This window comes from Diadema setosum, chromosome 3 (assembly GCF_964275005.1).
Source record: "Diadema setosum chromosome 3, eeDiaSeto1, whole genome shotgun sequence".
Classification (NCBI taxonomy): Eukaryota; Metazoa; Echinodermata; class Echinoidea; order Diadematoida; family Diadematidae; genus Diadema; species Diadema setosum.
The window spans coordinates 28,511,210-28,535,322 of NC_092687.1; positions in this window are offsets into that span (position 1 = coordinate 28,511,210).

A 24,113-nucleotide genomic window follows, 5' to 3' on the forward strand; every position below is an offset into this window, starting at 1 on the left:
CTGATGTAGCTAAAAAAGTAATTAGGCCTACTAGCTTTTGTATTGGTGCTCACTTAGTATTTGTGTGGACAAAACAACTGTATATTATCTTGTGGAAATGAGTTCTAAATCCATTTCTGAACCTTCTGTTTTCATACTTTGGGAGTGATGGTGATTTAAAGGAACTCGGTGTATAGGGGTCATCATTTGGAGAACAAAGACAGATATTGATAGCTGTACAGTCTCTGTCACACGAAGAGGGTGCAGATCACCAGATGTGGTCAACGACTAGCCATTGAATTCAGGGTTGACGAATGCTGGAAACACCGGACCAACATCAGCGAAGGAGCCTCTGAGATATGGACTTCCATTGTATTAACCCTGCTGTAAGCTATTCTGTTGTTTTCGACAATGATTAATGAAGGGAGACTAGTTTGAAATTGATTTATATTTATTTTACATTCTAGAGTCCTAGTAATTACATAAGAGGCTACATTAAGAGATATATATATTAGAGACTGAATGCTTGGTTGGTTCTATTTTGTTTGAAGAAATGATTTTCAAGATACTTCGTGGAGCAGTTTTGGAGCTGTCCTTCCCTCTGAAAATGAATGTCTTGACAGGTTAGTACTTGTATTTAAGAAAAATGTGTACCGTTTACTTGCCGTATCGACAGAAGTGAAAACCATGTTATGGTCAGTCTTGAATTGTGTAAGTAAAACTGTTGCTTATGTCAAATATGTATGTTAAATGATTTTGCTCTTCAAGTTTATAATGTAAACTGGAGGAACCTACTATCCTCATGCCATTTGTATTATTCATAAAACCATTAAATTTTACTTATTTGCCCAGGAATTCAACACACACATCACTTCAAGGGGGAAGAGATACTTCAAAAGCTGAGAGAAGGAGTTCTGACTGTTCCGAGGAGACATCTGCACATCCAGATCATTGTAGCATATTTGTTGTTGAAAATGGAAGCAGAAAACTGTACAGCGTAAGTTCAATTATTTGAAATGTTATTATTATTCATATATTATTATCATAATTATTAAAAATTGGTCTAGAATACCAGTTTCCCATTGTCATGTCTTGTACTACATTTCCATCCAATATATAACCATGTAATTTGCCTGTTCATTTTTTTTTTGGTCTTCTCAAGTATAGAGAAAAGCAGACTAAAATTTGCCCCCTTCCCCCCCCCCCCCCTTCCCCCCCCCCCCCAAAAAAAAAAAAAAAATAAAGAAAGTAGAAGGGACCGGTAAGTATAACATTGTTAATGAAGTGATGGTTATAGATTTAAAAATAAAGACTGGTATACTTGTATGAAACATGTAAACAGAGTGTACGTACAAGACTCCACGCTGACTTATTTTCTTGGTAGCCCCATCGGGCCACATGTATATTGATTTGATAATAGTCCTAATACTTACGATTTAATCATCACAATGATTAATAAAAAAGTGGGAGTTGATGGGCCATGAAGTTCAATGGATAATCACATCTTGTATAAATTTTTCTACTGTGCACATTCACACTTAACCTATCTGCATGAAATTTTCATATGTATTAACTGATATTTGGCTCAAGTAGCAATAAATGTACTTGAAACAGTGGTACTGAATAGCAATAGAAATTAATGCCAAGAAGAAAAAACATAAAAATAGTTCAGCCCCTTAAAAGATTAAAATGAGGGCCAAATTTTTGATGTTATATATTTGCGTCGTAGAATATGATTAACATTCTTCTTGCTTTCTTTTTAAATTCAGATACCAAGTAGTGAGCAAAGGATGTTGTAGCCAAGGCAGTTGCGATGCAGTACCCCACTTTGTGAGACACCACACAAGGTGCAAAAGGACATGTAAGTTTATACTCGTAAGTTTATGTGATCTACAACCTTTTTTTAGCCCTCTTTAGCAGAAACCTTAAGTGACATACCTTGTAACATGGTATCTTATTCATCTAGCTTGCAAAAACTTCAACATTTTCAACTTTTCTCAAGAGCTAGTGGACTGAATTAAAGGTATACTATTTTAATCCAGCAATGGCCTTTCCTATAAAAATATGGGTCATATAGATACCAAAAATGGGTAAAGTCGGTTAATAATAGTATCCATATTTTTTAGATGAATTTTCCATTTTTCATATTCTGACACTTTACCCCATGCTACGCCCCGCCCCTAAAAATCGGCGATATCGGGTTCACTCGATCATGTGACCTGTGACCTCACAACCAGAAGACCGACACTCGACCCCTGCCAGTCTAGTCGGTCATCGCGTACTTTCCTACTGTATGTTTCGAGTGTTGCCACTTTCTGTTTCTCGAGTTGTTGTCGGATATTTAGCAAAAATGCCACAGCGATGTGTTGTTGCAGGATGCAGCAACACCACAAAAGACGGTGTTAGTTTGCATCAATTTCCAAAGGACGAAAACGTTCGCCGAATGTGGACTGCAAAAGTAAAATTGACTAGAGCAAAGTGGAGTGGGCCATCGGAGAGCAGTGTGCTTTGCAGTGCCCATTTCAAAGAAGACGATTTCGTTGAGAGTGGGATGCATTCCAAGTTTGGAATTAAAAAAAAAGCGAATGCTGAAGTCATCAGCGGTACCAAACTTTTATTATTTATTATTTTGGGGGGTTATTGATTGTAATCAATAACATTAATATTTTCATGCTGGACGTGTCGCTGACAAATTTCATTGAAAAGGCAATGAAAAACAACAAGTCAGAAACAAAGAAATACATCAGTAAATAGAAAAAATAGATACCTCAGAATTTTTTGATGGCACAGTTTTTCTCTCTTTCATTTGCTATGGACACTAGAAAGAATATTTACACAAAAAACAAAAAATGTGCCTTTTTGGAACTTTATTTATGGCAAATGGTCTGATTTCATGCTCATATTAGCATAATTTAGCCAAGTGACTTTTTTGTTGTTGAAAATCAACATTACCGTTTTATAGATTATGTCGCAGGCAATTTGTGTGTGGATTTTGTAATGATCGCACGGTTGATGGCCGAGGTCTGGGGGGTTCCAAGGAGGCCCCCCTCTGGCTCTATCATCTACATAAATACCCCACCTAAAGCCTACTTAGAGTCAAGACCATGCTTCTCTGATCGAGTATGTTTAGGTATTTGTACAATGTACTTGTAGAGCATCACTGTGTTACATGACAGAGGATCCAAACTTGATTAACCATGCAGTATTGAAAATTTCTGTATTTTTGTCAATTTTTCAAAGCAATCACAATTCCTAAAACATGTGTAATTGTTTTTGTATTATAATATAGGTAATGGTGACTATACTTTGCAAGTCTTTTGTAGCTTATCATTGAACATGCAATAATCATATTCACTTGTAGTCGAAAATTAAACATGTTCAGGAAGGGTACTTGTAAAATTGTTCACTTTTGCACAAAATTTATGAATTTGGCATATTTTCGAGGAAATGTGTAATGTTAATATTTGAAGAGTTTGTTCGCAAAAACCGATATGTCCATTGTTGAAGATTTTGAAGTACGGTCTCTGTCATAAAGTACAAAATAATACCTTTTAAATTATATATTGGTCACTACATATAAAGGTACATTTTTGAAGTTATGATCAAAAGAAGCAAACATTTTCTTATTATTCTCTTTATTTTTCTTGACCTTTAATCGCAAATATCTCCATTTGGCACATATGGACTTATCAGTTTTTGCAAACAAACTCTTCATTTGTAGAGATTTGGGAATGACAGCTAGAATAGCATATTTACAGGGACCTTGTGATGGTTATGGTGACAGTTGTTCTTAAATGATAAAAATATGTATAATTATCATTGGCCACATAATTCATGGAAAACCAGATACTCAGCACATGAAGACTGTTTGTAATGGTGTACTGCTCTGTAGTTGAAGTTTAGAATTTCAAGAGGTATATTCCTTTTTCCTTTATTTCAGGTGATCCAGTGGACATCACACATTTATTTAATATAGAGAATCAGCTCATTAAAAAAGAATATAACATGCGTATGGCATTTAGTACATTATCTTCTTATATATCCCCCTCAATGCTACTTAAAGAAAGAATAAATTAATAAGAAAGAATAAAACAACAGCCATTTGGATTACTAGCTTATATTCATTCAGTTTCATGTATTGATCCAGCTCGGGTAGGAATGACTTTCAAAACTGGAACACAAAGTTGGCAATGCACTGGGCTACCAGTGGTGGATCGTTGGCTTCAAAATACATGCATTAATATTAACAAATATCTATATTATGAACGTTGCTTGCTGTTTTTGTTTGTATTAGTTTGATTGGTATTCATTATTCCAGAAATGGCTCCAGACCACCTCGATTATTCCCAAATTCATCACCATATTGTCACTTTTTCTTCCAGGGTTGAATAACTAATGCACTGAGTGCTGTGATAGAGATGTGTGCTCATGTAGAGTGTAATTCCGTTTGGGATTGAAAAAAGATTGAAAAAGGATTGAAAAAAGATTGAAAAAGGAGTGAAACCTCCGGAGTCAAAGAAGAGTGAAATACAATAGGAGTGAATTGAGAGTGAGAAAGGAGTGAAAAACGACTGACAAAAGAGTGAAATACGTCAGGAGTGAATTTAGAGTGAGAAAGGAGTGAACATCCCACCAAAAACATTTCCGTCTTTTTTCACTGTCTTTTGGAGTGAAATTTCTGTTCACTCGAAATTCACTCCACTTCTAGTAATCCTTGACGTCACTATCAAGAGGAGTGAGAATCGAGTAAAAATTCACTCTTTCTTTTTTAGAGTAGGCTTCAGCATTCGAAATTTCAAATTGGGTGAGACTATGAAATATGATTCAGAATAGGTGGATACATACCCAGTTTAGACAAAAACAACCTTTAAAACAGCAGGAATCTTCATTTCCTTGCAAAATAGTAACATTCAAAACACTTTCTGCACCTCCGATTTTCCTACTCACCGAGTGGCACGAAATGGGTGCTGAAATTAGTGAAACCACACACGGCTGATAGCGCGCGCCCGCAACTAACGCACGGTATGAGCACAAGCGCGTATGTTGGGTATGTGATGCGCTAGCCTTAAATAAGCCGTCGCCACGGACAATTTATTCAGCAGTGTTCTGTGTGTGGATTGCGCTTCCGTGCGGGTGCGATTGCAGATTCAGTAGTGTACACACAGATACTACCATCCGTGAACATAGCTGCATGCATTGACAAGGGTGGATTGGTTATCAACTGTGACAGTGCAATTGTTGTTGCGTGCGTGCCTGCCTGCCTAGGCTAGCCTCTCAGTCTCACGATATTTTTCCATTACTCAAAATGGCTTGATTTATTAACTTGAAGGAAAGAAAGGGGAGGGTTGTCAAAAAATTATTGGTATTATTATTTATTCATTCATTTATTTATTTTCATTTTTTTTTTTTTTGTGGAGAGGGAGGGGGGTAAATTCCACTGAAAAGTCCTCTTGAGCATTGAGAAAGGCTTGCCAACATTAATCCACAGAGAAATGCATACCCTTTCATTTGATTATGTTCCATGGTGTTTGGCATGTATTACCAGTAAACTACACGATTGTATAACAATTCAAAAGTTAGGGGGGGGGGGGCTGTACTTTCAAGGCTCCATAGTGCCCAAATTTCTCTCAAATGTATTCCAAAGCAAGTAAAAACTTAAGGTGATGGAATTCCTTTTCAGTTGCAGAATACATGCACAATATTGGTTCATGTACAGGTGTGTTGCATTTCCCTTTTTTTCTTCTTTTAAGGTATGGATAAGAAGGGCTAATTAAGGGCCTTCACATTTTAGCTTATTGTAGGCCTATTTTCTGGTGGGGGGGGGGATTCTTCATACATGAACTGATCCTTGCAGTGACTCTGGGACAAATGCCGCAGGGGCACTTTGCTACTGACAATAATTCTGGGATCCCCCCCAAAAAAAAACAAAAAAAAAAACAAAACAAAACAAAACAAAACACACAACAACAACAACAAACAAACAAACAAACAAAAACAAATAGAAATACAAAAAAAGTAATACAAAATAAACTTAATAATAATTACATTAATTTTACTTTTTATTCCTTTCCTTTTCTTCTTTCATTGAGATTGTGTGCAGGTATGAAAAGAATAATTCCAAGTAACCCCTCCTGAAGGAATAATGTAGTTCAAAATTATAGACCTCACAGGTACAAGCTACCTCCACGCTTAGACTTACCGTCAAGGATGTTGTTGCCCGTGGACTCCTTCAAAGCCTGGTATACTTCACACGTCTGTATGGCAAAAGGCTGGGCTAAGCTTCTCCTAAAATTCTTTGATGTACATGGTACAGAGATGGCATTCTGCCTGAACCAACTTGCCTAATTTTCACATCATTGACCTTCGTTAAAGTTTGATCACGAAGTTATAAATGAATAGGTAACTTTTACTAACAAGCAATACATGTATTACATGTACATTTGTATCCATGTCTCTGTGACTTCCACATTATGTCTATACCTTCATTATTTTATTAAAATGCATGTACACAGTGGTGAATCCAGGATTTGGAAATAGAGGGGGCGCAAACAGCAAATTTGAAAATAGAGGGGGCACAGATGACAATTTTCTTAGATTTACCTAAATCAATGTAAGTTCAATGTGTGATTCTCAAAAAAAAATGGAGGGGGCGCGCGTCCCTTGCGCCCCGGCATGGATCCACCACTGTGTACATTTTAATACATGTTAATTGTAAATGTATTTTCCATTTACAGTTGTCAAATAAATGGTATGAGAAATATTCACCATTTAGATCAGTATGCATTATTACAGGCATTGAATACGAGATCACAATCTATCTATGCCATAAGTATTGGTACATTGAACTAAATGTTTGGCACTTATGATTGTAAATGTTGCAAAAGTTATCTCATAGCAGATTCAGATTTTCAAATTGTGAAGGTAAAGGATGTAAAATTAATTTCCAATAGGCTTTTGAACCTTTACAATATTTTTAAAATGATGCTCTGAATATTTCATTATGCTTTCACTTTTGAATGAAGCTAATCATTGCAGTCTTAAAATTCGCGATGCAATGAAAATCAAATAATCAGTTTCTCCATTCAGATTGGCAGTTTTCGATTATACATGTATTTTTCTCTCATAATTATTTTTTGTACCTGTTATATCTATTTTAATTTTTTTCAAACTATGTTAAGAGAGGGGAAAATAATAGATGTTGCCAGTTTGAGGATCAAAGTGATTATTTTTGACCTCCCAAAAGCTCTGTACCTCTATGGGTTATTAAAGTAATTTCTCAGTACAGATATCAGTAAACTTACTTATTTAAGAAACTTTTCGTAGTATACATTGTATTTATGCTCGTGCTCGTTTTTCTGAACTTGGATGTGAATGTCTGAAGCTATGTAAAACAGATATCTCCAAGATGAACGTCAGTCAAGAATTCTGCTACTGTCATGAGAAACAATTCATTGTTGTCCTGATACAAGATTTCAAACTCCCCATCCTTTGAGTTAGTCACTGTTCCATTATACCAATGTTCTCTTCCATCCTCCTCCCATTTGTGTGCAAAGGGTCTCTTGATAACTTGTCTGGGGTCTTTCACATCTTTGAGAAAGTCCTCGCCCATGGGTCCTGAAGCACTGAAGAGTATATCCTTCAACTCCTCAACAGAGCACTTAGATAGGGCATGCTTACCAGTGTCTTGACCAAGAATCTTCTTCCTAAAGTTGATTTGAGTCTTCAAAATGTTGGTCACCCTTGTCTTGGACATGCTATGAAGGACGGGTTCGCATTCTCTCCTATCTTCGAATAATCCATCTTTCAAAATACTCTCAATCAGTTCGTCTAACTTATTTCTCTCCTTTTCTGCCTTTTCTGAGAGATTCTGTTGCTTCTCTCTGACTCTTTGCTGCACTTTCTCAAGGTGATTCTTCTTCTTTTCCTTTTCTTTCTTTCTCTCAGACACTCCTTCCCTGATGGCAGAACAAATTAAACTCTTCCTCCTTGCATAGGGTTTACTTTTCAGCCACGCTCCGGTATCGTTCGCCCTAAACATTACCTTTGACTCGATTTTTCCGATGGTGATGTTATTCGCGTGATGTAAGTGGGCATCTAAACGCGCGAAATTTCGCTCCCCGCTGATATTGTTGCTGACACACGATGCAGCCTGCTCCTTTACAACTTCTGATGCTTCCCAGAAACTGCCACCAGGCAACTGGGAGTTCAGCTGGCGCCTCACCACTTCCAAGATGGCCATCAGCACTGCCTTTAGAGGATCAACCATGTTGTCTTCGAAGGGCTTCGACAGCAGCGAGTCCAAGATTGCATCCCTGGCTGGATCTTGGCGGAAGATGGTGCAACCATCTGTCAGCATGGATGATGGATCCTCTATCCATTTTTCCAACATCTCTACAGCAGCCAAGTATAGGTTGTTCATCTCTAAGATGTTGCCTCCCTTTGACACGGCTTCCATCCAAGGGCGGGAAACGAGACACCCGACGAGCCCAATTCATCGCAAATGGCAAATGTTAGTCTCATTCCAGGCATTCACGAATGCCGTGTGCAAGTCATTAGTTGGCTTGCTGACAGTTTTGAAGTACTCAACAACAGATGCTCCAATATCGTACAGTGTTCCTGCTGATGAAAACAAGATGTTGAATCGGTTACCGACCCACCTCTTCATCACCCTGTCATACCCTCGTTCCTTGAGGAATGTTCGTAGATCTGTGCTGTCCCCACAAGAGTCACTGCAGAAGATCTTGCTGCTAGCGCGTATGAATGCCTGGACATTGCACTCTCCGCCTTTATTGAAAGGCATTTTACAACTTCTGTCAGGTACAACATCCATCTTCTTCAGCGCTTTGTTAGCTTCCTTTTCAAAGGTGTCCAACGGATGCATCGCACACCGAAATTTGTTCAGATGAATGTTTCTTTGCTCCTCAAGCTTTTTATCCACAGATTCGTTGGTGACACACCTGTCCGTCATTGTGTTTGTAACATTGGAGAGTGTGTCTTGGGAGATCGCATTGCATACTTCCTCAATAGACGATACGTATTCCCCGGCACTTCCCCCAACCTGCTGGGAGAAGCCCACCATGAAGGTCTTGTCCTTTGTCGCCAGCTCGACTTCGGCCAGGTGCCCAAGTCTCCCTTTGGTTGTACCGTCATATTTGAGGGTAAGTTTATCTTTCTCTTGGAGTGATTCTCGAATGTGCTCCCTGGACAGCGCCTTCATCTCAGATCCCATTCTATGTTGTGTGCTAGCTGATGGGAGGGGTCCAATTTGTTTCCCATGGATGGTCTCAGTGACTGTCTTTATGGCCTCACTGGTTTTGTGTTCTGGAACACCAATGTCCTGTTATGGAGATCATTGATTAACAAAACTAAATTCCATGGCTAGCCAACCGATACATAGCTTGTGATTTGAATATAAGATTATAAACGAGCATATCAATGATGTGGTGCTCATCCGGCATCCAGCAAATAAATTCATCCATTTTTTAATTTTCAACGAGTTGACACTGTAAGTTTTGTGTAACCCACATTAAAACAACATTAAAACATTAGAACAAACAATAAAACCCAAAAGGAAAAAGAAAAGAAAATTGGTCAACAAATGGAGAAGCATTTTTTTGTGTGATTTTCATATAAAATTCCCAAAAATGTGCATAATTTTCTAGACAAAATTTCAAAATTGCCTGTAGAATGTCTGTGAACCTCATTTAGCTCTACCAGATGAAACAAAAATAAAATCAAAATTTGTTGACAAGCTTTTCTGGTGATTTCCACAAAAAAGTGCAAAAATTAGCATATTTCATGAGTTTCAAATTCTGTGTAGAAGTTTCAAATCCCCCACCTAATGCTATCACATATAGCAAATGGAATCTGAATCAGAAAAGAAATGGCAAAGAAGAAGCATTTTAAAATTGTGCATGCATGACACCAGATGCTGGACACCTGATGACGGACGATAGATGCCACAGCATAAACTCCTCTGGCCCATTCGAGGCAGATGAGCTAACTACAGATTATAGACTACTTTTGTGTAAATCTACTTTATGAGAATTTTGACATTTTAATATGGAGAAAAGGCATATCGTAATTGTATAAATTTGCATGTAAAAACAATTTTTCTTCCTCCCCTATGCAAACTCATAGATTAGGTGGAAAAAAAGAAAATTGCAAGTTTATGGTAATGAATCCTGGTTTGACAAAGCATTAGAATTTTCAGATTTCACCCAACAATGAACGTGCAATATCAAAATTAGTGGCAATTTTCTGCCCGAAAATTCGATAGAAACTAAATAACAACATGTTCAGGTTTGTTTCTTTCAGTATATGCTTGTTTAGAAACAGTACATGTGTTATTTTCACAGTGAATGTGAAATTAAGCTTATTATTGTGGTAAATGTATGCACATTATGCTAATCCAATAGAATTCAATTAAAATCTTAATCCAAGATCAAAGGAAGGATCATGCTAATAATCCATCTCTCATAGTCCATGGCCATAAGCTGGTTCACTAACTGAAACAAACAAACCTGTAGGTAAAACGATGCCTCTCGTACGGCAGTGTTAAACTTCCTTCCGTCTTTAGTGGGTACTGGGGCCTTAAGTTGAGCAATTTCGGTTTCAAGTTCATCGATTTTATCCATCATACGAATGGAGTTTTCATCCTGTGGAACACATGGCTTTGTAGGGAGCACCTTCGGCCGAACATTGCTCTTTTGCTGCTGTTTTTTCAGTCGCAGGTATTTCTGGCTGAATCTCTCGGCCTTTTTTTGCGTCTTTTCTTTCGCTTTTATAAGTTTTGTCACTTCTGATGACGTGACCTCGAACTTCTCTTTCCAGTAAGCACGTTGGATAGCTGCTCTCCTATACCTCCTGTGCAAATCCTTTCTCCCCGGCCCGATGATCTCGTTTAGCTCTCTTACTCTTCTTCTCAATTTAGAGAGTTTAGTTCTAAGTTCTTCATTAGACGCTTCATACTTGTTTCTGAGATGATGCAATCTTTCAAGATGTTCATTCTTCTCGTCCTCGCACACCTGTAAGAGGCGCTTACAATTTTCACATGGATCTGAGTGATGACCTTCTTGATGGACTGATGATGGATTTGGAGGAGTTGACGACGCAGGAATTGGAAAGGGCGCCTCAAGGAAGGATGCAATCTTCTCTCTTATTCCGGGTCTTCCTATGCTTTTCCTCATGGACTGATGTCTCACTTTCAACCGCTCTAACTGACGCGTTAAAGTTTTCCCTTACATTCCACTGCCTTGCAATATCTGGAATAACTCCAGGCTCGCCACTGAACACCTCCAACATGAATCCATTTGAGACATCGCCTTCCTTTATCCTATCAATATACCCTTGGGCAGCCATTTTCCTGTTGGATAAAACACATTCTATTTTCACACAAACTTAGTATATACATACCCTGGTTAATGAAATCATATTCCGAACAAAAGGGAAAAAAAGGAAATAAACATATGTATGTGCACGTAACAGAGAAGACAGAATACAAACAAGGACAAAAAATATATAGACCAAATAAAGATTACAAGTACAAACACTTTGAACAGTCAAACCATGAGTTTAATCTTTAGATTCTTTCTTGAGTTTTTAACTTGGACATCAGGATTCAGGAGAGTAGGTCTGGCCAAGATCAGGAGCACAAACCACCATGACACAGCCACGAAGGCAGCTGAGGTGTTGTACAGCCGTGTGTCAGACGTGACATTTGCTCTGGTGAAATTATCTCTGTATTCAATTTTGCTTCACCTTTCAATAATAAAAGGTCTCAAGAAAATTGACCACAGAGTAAATGTCACCAGAGCATTTGTTGCAGAACCGTCTACTGGTAGTTCAAGATCTTACTTGTGCATCCAGGATCCCACGAGTCTTGGCATGAAATATTGAAATTCCTGAATAAATGAAATGAAGATAATATTCATTAGAATATTTCTCAATTATCTCAAATAAATTTGTTTCTAAAAATTTTCAATTTCATAGTACTACCAACGTCAAATTCTTAAATCAAAACTGATTTTGTCAGTGTTAACAAAAATTAAGTAAAAAAGCAAGTGATGAAAACTGAGAACAAAATTATTTAAATTATTCACAGGTGTATAATTTCCTGACAAGAAACAAATAAGAAAATAAAAAACAGTTGTAGGATATAGATATTTTTACTCCAAAATTTTCTAACAACTATAAAAAAAGAAAAGGTCATTATCTGCAGGTGCCTTTCTCAACCTTGTATGCCTATGAAATTTGTACCTTTTTCTAAAGTTTATTATTGAATTCATTGTATTTTTCTCTCATGTATTTGAAAATAAAAAGATAAGCAAATTAATACAAAGGAAATTGATTTAAGCAGGATACACAAAGAAAAATAAAATACATGCAAAAGTGTTAATGCATAAGTTCAAATCACAATATTTTAAGTTTAATACACATGCAAAAATGCAATCACATCAAATACTCAAATTTGTAAATTAAAACAGGGGGATTAAAGATACAAGTGAAATATGTTTCAAGATCATTCAAATACTGTGTCTACACCTACAACTACAACTACAAGCAAAGTATTCATTTATTTAGTTTATTATTATTTTTATCTTTATTTTATTTTATTTAAAGCAAGTGGCTCATGATTCGGCAGGGTTCCATAAATGGGCACCTCTTACAAATACAAATTTACTTAAATTCATGAATAAAAAATGGTGCATATCAAGTGCCAAATTCAAACTATGCAACTATCTCCACACATGTTCAGAAGAGCACATCAGTGGGCCACGTCGCAGGACCCCCGAAATCATTAATCGAACCCTCCCGGGTCAACTCGCACAAGCAGTTTAACGGGTAAGTAAACAGGTAAGTAAAGTTGTATAGCAACACATATAGACTCGGTTCATTCCAAGTTTTGAAATTACTGGTCCGTTTATCTGTATTGAATCTATACTGCAAGTACACTTACAGCCATGATTGCAGCCGTTTCTGAGATAACTTGAGCGTTTACGCGATATTTATATTTTGCTTGCCATCCGTGCCAGAATATGCCGTATCTCCAGTGTTCGATCGCAACGTGTTGTGAATGCGATGAATCTCTCGCATACATGGATAGTATCGCGCATTTGTAGTGCCATTGGGCCACTTGCTTTAACCTTAAACCTAAAGTTTAATCAACTTTATATTTTTTAATCAATTGCTACTAATAAAAGTCACTAACAAGGGTTAAACTTTGAGGAGTTCACAATCATATCCCCTCCATGCCCAACCCCCCCCCCCCCCCAATCTAGTAATCCAACCTTACTACTTATTACTAGCGCCTCCTAAACTAGAGATACACAGCCCAGTCGCTGTACGTCACAGCCAAGTCGCTGTACATATGTACGTCGCGACAGGCCTGTACAAGCGGGACCTCCAACCACTAAGACTATTAAGAGAGCGATGCAATCGGATTCCGATAGCTTTAATTTTGATACTTCAGATCATTTTTTTTTTGCCACCTCAAACTCATCTAATACAATCTTTGATAATAAGACTCTATAGAGTCTTAAATTTGAATACTGATAGCATAGATATATATATCTATGCTATCAGTATTCAAATTTACAATATGAAACTTACCGAAATTGATAATTATATCCAGCATGTCCAAACGGTACATTGTCTTTCACGCCAGGCCAATTTGAATACACATACCGTACGTATCCATACGTGATGTGAATGCCCCATAGAGCTGTATGCTATCGACCGTGCTGCTACACTCAAGCAGCGCGCTTCCATACTACTTGCGCTGCTTGCCTTGAGTGTAGCAGCACGGTCGATAGCATGGATACAGCTCTCGCACGGGGCATTTGGCCTGGCGTGAAAGACAATGTACCGTTTGGACATACTGGATATAATTATCAATTTCGGTAAGTTTCATAACGTAAATTTGATTACTGATAGCATAGATATAGAGTCTTATTATTGAAGATTTTATTAGATGAGTTTGAGGTGACAAAAAAATGATCTGAAGTATCAAAATTTAAAGCTATCAGAACCCGATTGCATCGCTCTCTTAGTGGTTGGTGGTCCCGCTTGTACAGCCCTGTCGCGACGTACCTATGTACAGCGACTTGGCTGTGTATAGTTAGTTACTCCTATTCCTAACCCTAAAAATAACCCTAAACCTGCTTAGGTCTACCCTCAGAGGCTAAGGGCTAACCCTACTACATGTATAATCATTCATAATGAACTTGTTCAACTATTTCCCCATAGGGGCCTACTTCTTCACCAAACAGATAAAATTTTACACCAAACAGGGCAAGTCGCTGATTAACATTGGGTAATTTAAAATAATAAATAATTAGCACTCACGAAAAGACTAATAATCATACGCACGGAATGTGTATTGTCAATATCAGTCATAAACTACACAAAATCCATAGCGACTCCCGCGGGAGCAACCGCGGAAAAAATTCGCGGGCTACGATAAGGCAGACAATTCTGCTGAAACTAGCCATTGCAAGCCCCATTTCGTGTACTGCATGTAATGTGTGCGATCGAGTGGGCCGGATCAATCTTTGTTTCAAAAAATTAAAAAACATTTCAATTTTTAAAAAAACAAAGTTCTAAAACTGCCAAATTTTGCGCAATATGGATAAAGTATAGAATATGACAAAGTTCACGAGAAAAACGGTGAAATTTCGACTTATCTCGGTCGAAAGATGACGCAATTTCAGACTTCAGGCGACTGTGGCAGAAACAAGTTACTTCATACGAAAGGGTAAGTAATTTAGGATAATGATATGTGCAAATCTTGCCATAAGACCGAATCACTTTTAAAAGAGAATGATATCAATCCACCCATGTCAAAACCATAGCAGCGAGCAAGCGACAAAAAGTTCAGCACACCTAACGTACAAAACAATGTACGTGCGCGAGAGCGCCATCTAGTGCCTGATGACGATGCCTATTTAGAGAGTATATCGATGTCAGTGATGATCAGCTTGAAACCGTGCAATCTCAAGAGTAAGCTCTCTCATTGGACAGCGCTTGCATTCAGCGCTTGCATTACGTCATCACGCTGCTACATAACGGTTTGATGCCACTTGCGGTTTCTTGGCACGCGTGTAGTTCAAGCCAAGTTCAAGTGCCGAATGCAAGCACTGTCCAATGAGAGAGCTCTTTCGCGCCACTGTACACTTTGTGTGGAGCATACTTCCGGCTTAGGAGTGAATTTTACAGACATTTCAAAACAGAAAAACCAGTATAAATCATGCTTGCATCTCCTTGACTCCAACATATGATGAGTATCTAGGTTTCCTCTCTACGAAAAAGCCAAAATCAGAAACAACAGTTTCTTAAACCGGTCAGGAACCAATAACGAACTTTAGACGACAAAATCTTCCGTGAAAGGCAGGTAAAATTTACCCAAATTCAACTGATTATATCGTCATGATAAGATCCGATGCTATACGCAAATTTAGCATCAAAATAAAGATCAGAGTCTGCAGAACAATTTACCGTGACTTGTAGCCATGATGAATGTATGTACAAGTCGCTACACTGTGAAAACCATAGCCCTGTCAAACTCTCGCAAAATCTCGCACGACGGGACACCTTTCGAACGCAAAGATCGTCAACGAGAGTGCTGAATAAATCTTGCCGGATCTGCTCATTAGCATACGTGCTGCGGTCTGACTGATTAGGTATTACTATTCAAGTAACGTTGCCTTCTCTGCGCATCGCGCAGTCTGTAGTAATGCCGGTTACAGCTCGTTATTCCGAAAGTTCGTTATTCCGAAGGTTCTTTGGTCCGAAGGTTCGTTATTCCGAAGATTCGTTATTCCGAAGATTCGTTATTCCGAAGATTCGTTATTCCGAAGATTCGTTATTCCGAAGGTTCGTTAATCCGAAAATGAAATAAGATTCGTTATTCCGAAGGTTCATTAATCCGAAAATGATACTAGGTTCGTTATTCCGAAGGTTCGTTAATCCGAAAACGAAATAAGGTACGTTAATCCGAAAATGTAATAGGGTTCGTCATTCCGTAGGTTCGTTAATCCGAAAACGGAATAGGGTTCGTAATTCCGAAGGTTCGTCAATCCGAAAATGAAATATGGTTCGTTATTCCGAAGGTTCGTTGATCCGAAAATAAAAATAGGATCGTTATTCCGAAGGTTCGTTAATCCGAAAATGAAACAAAGCTCGTTATTCCGAAGGTTCGTTGATCCAAAAATGAAATAAGGCTCGTTATTTCGAAGGTTCGATGATCCAAAAAGGAAATGAGGCTCGTTATTCAAATGGTTCGTTAATCCGAAATGAAATATGGCTCTTAATTCCGAACAAAGGTGTAAAATTCTCGTCGTGACAAAATATTGTGTTTTAATTAGAATACTGTCTTATGTGTTCGTTGACACCTGTGCGCATATGTGTGACTGTGTGTATTGAGGTAATGTACATAATAGAGCCTTAGAAATTACTGTTTAAATGCCCATCTTAACCGCTTTCACCCCCATTATCATAGCTTTAAATCCATCGTTTATCGGTAGTCTAAAATTCATAACAATTCAGGAGAGGGACGCTCACTATAATATAAAAAGGGGATGCCAGCATACTCAGACTCTCTTTTGACACATAAACACATACGCGCGCACACACACACACACACACGCACACACACATGTAAACAGGCAATCACGAACGCATGCGATTCCATACAAACCTTTTTTCAACGACTAGACGTAAAATGCCGTCGTAATTTTTAATTTCATTTGTACATGTATACTAATGATGAAAATAGAGATATTTTCTCCTCCGGAGGATGAGCTCGTCCCCTCCGACTCCTTCTTCACTTCTTCATCATTGTCAGGAAAATACATTCATTATTTGAAATGATTACCATATTCTGCCATTCTAACATCTCTCAAGCAGGAAAACACACACACACACACACATATTCTGAAAGAGTAGATTTTAAGCTTTAAAATGACGCAGAACTCAAATCAAATGGACTCTCCTAACCTATCTAAATATTGGTAAGAAAGCACAAACTCAGGAAAAGTGTGAACTGAGAAAAGAGGCTCTAAAGTACAGTGTCTATTCAAGCGCTTAATCTTTACCAAACCGATCCCGACTACAGTATGGGGAAGGTGGGGCATGGAATGGAGCACCTATTTCAAACTTACAATATGATGTCATCATTGACACAAAACAGTAAAAATAACACTTTGAGATACACGTTGTATGAACTTTATTATGTAAACGAAAAAAAGACAACAACAACAAAACCACTTTGAAATTTCAGAGAAACTTGAAGCACATTTAACAAAAGTAATATCAAACCTTCCCCATCTTTGGGGATAATGACACTCCAACTTCGGCCAAAATTGATCTACGGGTCCGTATTACTTCTTCAGAATTCCTAACGTTCTATCACATGTGCAATGTACCTTGGCATACTTGGTGTGCAGAGCTGCGTAATGAAAGTCTATTGTAGCTTCAAACATGTCTGATATTTGTAGGACTAAATTGGAAAGTATAATCGTAGTTACGACTTGAAAAAAAGTGTACTGCTATCTGAATATCATAGAATTGAATATGGGGCAAATGTTTGTTCTGATGCGACTACTGTTACATGGAAATCAACTGCCAGGCCCATACTTGGATTTCGGCTAACTTTAGAATATTAAAAAAATAATAATAATGGAAAACTTTAAAAATTACCGATTTGTTTTACGAACAATTTTTCTTACATTGAAAGATGGAATACTGGTAAACAGGTCCCTATAAATCGGCGAAACGATTTTTTTTTTTTTTTTGGGGGGGGGGGTGAGTTTTGATGAATCATTTGGCAAGACAAATAAGTTTAGCAATAACATAGCACGCGTATTAACGTTAAGGACAACTGTACATTAATCATTCCGAGACTAAACTTTGCCTATATGTGACCCTGCACCTCAAAACAAACAAAAAGTCGCCAGACATGAATCTTTAGTTAAGACCATATTCTGAAAGAACAGACTTTAAGCTTTAAAATGATATATAACTCAAATCAAATGGACTCTCCTAACTTATCTAAATATTGGAAAGAAAGCACAAACTAAGGAAAAGTGTGACCTGAGAAAAGAGGCTCTGAAGTACAGTGTCTATTCAAGCGCTTAAGCTTTACCAAACCGTGCTGGCTGTGGGATGAATGGGACAAAAAACAGGAAGTAAAAAACCAGAGTAACGACAATGAAGGGATTATCAGATTAAACTGAAATTAAGCATGCCTCATTAACACATTTTGTCCATAATTAATGCCAACTTTCAAAGCAGTAGCATTATCCTTTCAAAAGTTATTAGAATTGAAAGTGAAGAGTGTGGACAAGGTTTTTCAGAAATGAAAAAGGGATTCTAAAGACACACCTAATCACACTATTCTACCAAAAACGTTTGAGATAAACTGCTAAAAACAAAAAAACACACTTTCCTGCCCGTTTTATGATACCAAATTTTAGCATCATGTAAAAGAAGACCCGCTCTTACAGAAAATATGAAAAAGTCAAGTTCGTCTAGGTTGACCCATTTCACTTTTTTTTTCAGTCCTCACGCAAAATCAGTGTGTGCGACTTTATGTTCGTTTTGAGGTGCACGGTCACATATATACCCTTGACTTAAGTTTATTGATTTGATAATAAAGAAGAAATGCATATACATAGACCTACATTTGTGTATAAAACTTCCTGTGTACGGAAAGAAACTACAACTTTTCTGTGTAAAACCCGATTTTGGACACAAAGGTGCACTTTTTGGATATTCAAGTTAGGGTACCCATTGTTATAAGTATATGAACAGAGCTGACAGTTTACATGCGTTTCACTTTCTTTAATTAATATAAGATTTTTTTTTTTTTTGGGGGGGGGGGTGGCCGCGGTGACCATCTTTAAAAGGAAAGGCATCATCAAAATTAAAGGAATCGTATATGTTTTGCTGGGATGGGGCTTCAAGTTTCCAACTTTCTCTTGTGAGATAAGGAAAAAACTTCTCATTAAATATGAAAGAGCACGTAATTCTACGATGAATTCAAAGTTTATTCGATGAAAATTATTTTTAAGATGGCTGCGATATCCAAAAAAAAAAAAAATGGATCCTAATAAAACGTTGGACCCACCTTTTGTTCAGCCCAATGTGTTTTACATTTTTGCTTGTATATATCTCGGCCATATCAAAAACCAATTTTGATACAACATTCTTTGAATCTATTTTAGAATTGTATCTATTTTGAATTTCTCAGGTGATTCCTAATTGTCTTGCAAAAAGTTAAGATTTGAATCTCCCATCTCAACGAAAACTATATTATCCCTTAGAATACCTTGCCTGTAATATTATGAAATAAGTTTTTATATATAAGACATTAATACCCCAGAAGATCGATACACGCTCCAACACATACACACAGACTCAAAATAAAAAAGGAATAACTGCAAGCACCTTATGAAAACAAGACACACCGCGTCATTTGATATTGGTACAATGAAAAAAAAATGTACGTATAGATGTTGCCGATTATATTGGTCGTTATCTTACGACCAATCATAATCATGATTCTGAGTGCTAAAAATAACCATAATGAAGGTGGACGATGTGAAATCATTACACGGAGCCGCTGCATGTCGAAGATCCCGACTACAGTATGGGGAAGGTGGGGCATGGAATGGAGCACCTATTTCAAACTTACAATATGATGTCATCATTGACACAAAACAGTAAAAATAACAGTTTGAGATACACGTTGAATGAACTTTATTATGTAAACGAAAAAAAGACAACAACAACAAAACCACTTTAAAATTTCAGAGAAACTTGAAGCACATTTAACAAAAGTAATATCAAACTTTCCCCATCTTTGGGGATAATGACACTCCAACTTCGGCCAAAATTGATCTACGGGTCCGTATTACTTCTTCAGAATTCCTAACCTTCTATAACATGTGCAATGTACCTTAGCATACTTGGTGTGCAGAGCTGCGTAATGAAAGTCTATTGTAGCTTCAAACATGTCTGATATTTGTAGGACTAAACTGGAAAGTATAATCGTAGTTACGACTTGAAAAAAAAGTGTACTACTATCTGAATATCATAGAATTGAATATGGGGCAAATGTTTGTTCTGATGGGACTACTGTTACATGGAAATCAACTGCCAGGCCCATACTTGGATTTCGGCTAACTTTAGAATATTAAAAAGATAATAATAATGGAAAACTTTAAAAATTACCGATTTGTTTTACGAACAATTTTTCTTACATTGAAAGATTACTGGTAAACAGGTCCCTATAAATCGGCGAAACGATTTTTTTTTTTTTTTGGGGGGGGGTGAGTTTTGATGAATCATTTGGCAAGACAAATAAGTTTAGCAATAACATAGCACGCGTATTAACGTTAAGGACGACTGTACATTAATCATTCCGAGACTAAACTTTGCCTATAATTATAATGGTTGCTTTGCAAAAGGGAATATTTTTTTCTTTTTTTAACACATACAAAGAATAATCAGCAAATTTGTTTTTAAGATGGATCTTAAATTTCATTACAGATGTTTTAAGCCAATGAACATACGGGAAATGCAACTGATCTCTGATATTTTAAACCAAATGTTTGGTTTGATATGACCACTGTTACAGGGAAACCAACTTCATTTGCCAATATTTTGATTTTTTGATTTGGTTAAGTCTACAATTGGTACTGGGAAACTTGTATGTTTCATTGACTAATGTACCGAGCTTGGAACATGAAACACGGCTAAACGGGTCCCTTTAAAGAGGGTGAACACAGTATTTTGTAATTTTCATATATCTTTATTATATATTATATACATTATATATATATTCTTAGATATCGCAAAACAAAGTAAAACAAAGCGATCTCAATAAAAGGTGGGTGTCAGCCACCTTTTATCAGGATTGCCTCATTTTTGGATATCTCAGCCATTTCAAAACCATTTTTTTTAAATAAACTTTGAATTCCTCCTACAATTATTATGCTCTTCCATATTTCAAAAGAGGTTTCTCATCACACACACACACACACACACATCATCATCATCATCATCATCATCATCATCGAAAACAAGTTGGGAACTTGGAGCCCCATCTCAACCGAAACTGTACCATCCTTCCAAGATCACGTTTCTTTCCATTTCCCCTCCCCCTTCCCCTGCCAGTTCCTCTTGGCTCTGCCGCGGTGTATATCAGGGCAATCCCCTCTCCCCCTCCCGACAGTAACCCCCGGCTAGTTACTTGTTAGTGATAAGGTTAGAGTAAAGGTTACAGTTAGGGTTGGGTTAAGGGTTATAGGGTTAGGGTCAGAATCAGGATTAGTGTTAGGGGAAGGGGAAGGGTCCGGGGTCGCCGGGGGGCAGATATTGCCCAAGACCCCTGCCGCAGGTCATTTCATTATCGGATTGGTATGAAATGCTGATACCGCAGGAAAAACACTTTTCACTGTGAATCTAGTAATAACTGAAGTTGCCCTGCTTTATCATCATTGTTACTATCGATAATTATAGCCATATTATAATTATGATACTTTTCAGTCTTGTCAATACGTATTAATTATTCTCTGTATTAGTCTTATCATCATTACTGTTATTACCATGTATCATCCTCCCCGAAGCATTATCGAATTTTCATTGCGTAGTACTGTATCCAAGCATTTTTTCCTGATTACGACAAATTATCCCATCATCAAATTCAAATCAAAATTCAAATTTATTCCGTTTTTCGACAATAAAAAAAGAATAACATAACATACATTACTCTTTCTTCAGTGATAAGAATCGTATAAGAAAAAATAAAGTGAGTTTAACAGAGTAAAACAGTACTTAATATACTTGCAATAAAGATACATTACAATGCCTGAAGTATATTGAAATAAAGTGGAATATCAACGTACACAAGGCGAAAAATGGAGGGACCCACTGAAAAGACGAAGCTTGTAGAATGTGGGCCCCTCAGGAGAGAAAGAATCAGTGAAAATATTGGTAACAATTATCGGCTTCAGGACAGCAACGAAAATGTCTGAAGCAAAAGCAGCGAAAATAGTTGTAACAGCAGAAAAAGAAAACAAATAGAGAGGAAATCTTTTTTAAAACATTGACAAAATAGAAATAGAAATGGAAGCCCATAAAGAGTCAGACAGAAAAGGAAAAAACACAAAATGACAACATTAACATATAAACGGACATAAAACAACACTGGGACATCGACGAGGCTATAGATAAACGCAAAAGACAGACTACGACAGGAAGCAAGACTAGCACAACGGAGATAACGATACACGAGGGCTGGACGATGGAAAACAAAAACAAGACAGAGACAGGACCAGACGGAAAAAACTCCCTCATTATATAAGCGTATAGAGTGCAGATCCCGAAGAAAAATCCATCAACTGCATGACTAACTTAACCCAAAACTTTATTCACGAACTTGGCGGTGGTCAGCCAGTACGAGCGGCAATGTAAACAACAGTGCGGATTGTATAAAAGGGGTATCAAAATGAATAACGTGTAAAACTAATCCGATTCATGACAAATGTTATTATAAAATTGCAAAAGAAAAACTTTTAATTTCCGTTTAAATGAATACAAAGAGGAAGCTGTTTTTATATCGTGGTTCAGAGAATTCCAGTAGTTTGGACCAGTGTAGATAAATGAATTTTTCCCTAAAATTGTTCGTAAAACAAGGTAAATGAAATTCATTTCATCACAGTGAGTTTATTTCATTTTCGGAATTACGAACCTCATTTCATTTTCGGATTAACGAACGTTATTTCAATTTCGGATTAGCGAGCCTCATTTCATTTTCGGATTAACGAACCTTATTTCCTTTTCGGATTAACGTGCCTTATTTCATTTTCGGATTAACGAACCTTCGGAATAACGAACCCTATTTCATTTTCGGATTAACGAACCTTCGGAATAACGGACCCTTTTTTATTTTCGGATCAGCGAACCTTCGGAATAACGAACCTTATTTCATTTTCGGATTAACAAATCTTCGGAATACCGAACCCTATTTCATTTTCGGATTTAAGGGCCTTCGGAATAGCGAACCCTACTACATTTTCGGATCAACGAACCTTCGGAATAACGAACATTCGGAATAACGCCACAAATGTTCGGATAACAAACCCTTTTTCATTTTCGGATTAACGAACCTCTAGGTATAGGGAATTTGCGTGTTTCGGATCAACGAACCTTCGGAATAACGAACCTTCGGAATAACGAACATTTGGAATAACGAACAGCACCCAGTAATGTTAGGATGCGTGCATATGTGCTAGTTATTCCGGGATATGACATCAGAAGAGAAGTTTGCTAAAGCTGTCATCCCCCTCAGCCGAATCATGAGCCGAGCTGTGATCGGACCACTGACTATACGAAAGTGAATCGGACTTCTTCGGACTCGGGGAAATGGGCCACAGCGTAAGCGCCAAAGAGGAGTCGATAGCATAGGTCTCTATAGGAAGCTTGCGTCGTGCCTCCGCGTATGCATTTGACTAAAATACCGGGACCATGCACCTTTAAAATCACCACCCAAATCTGACAAATATCTTCAAAAACTCATTAGGAGGAAAATGAAGGAGAACTCATTGACAAAACAAACCATCACAAAAAGAGGATCAGGAATGAAAAGCAGTAGCCAAAAGCGAAAGAGAAACTGCGGAGAAACTTTAGAAATTACGTGACTTTCATGTAGTCCCACGTACTGCGTTTTCGGTTAATGATCGGTACTGTGCGCTACTGCTATGATGTTGACTTTGACCCAGAAATTGTCCCCAGAACTAAGTACAAACACTTTGTAGGTATAGACTATGCTTGATATAAATGGCTTCACAGCTATTAAGTGTGTGACAACTAGTTTGAAAGCAAAGTTATATTTTGTTAAATGTAGGGCATAAATGCAATGGATGAAATTCTGACATCCTTACCAACAGCGTATTACCTGTGGGTATGCTGTGCTATCTAAAACGTGCATAATGTAAAGTACCACGGCTGGAAAGTATACGGAGTGGCATGAAGCTTTGAACACTAGATTCATATCTATTCTTGTAATGACACATTTTACTTTCACAATGTCACAAAGTTAATACCAAATGTGTGTTTTGTAAAGGTAGCCA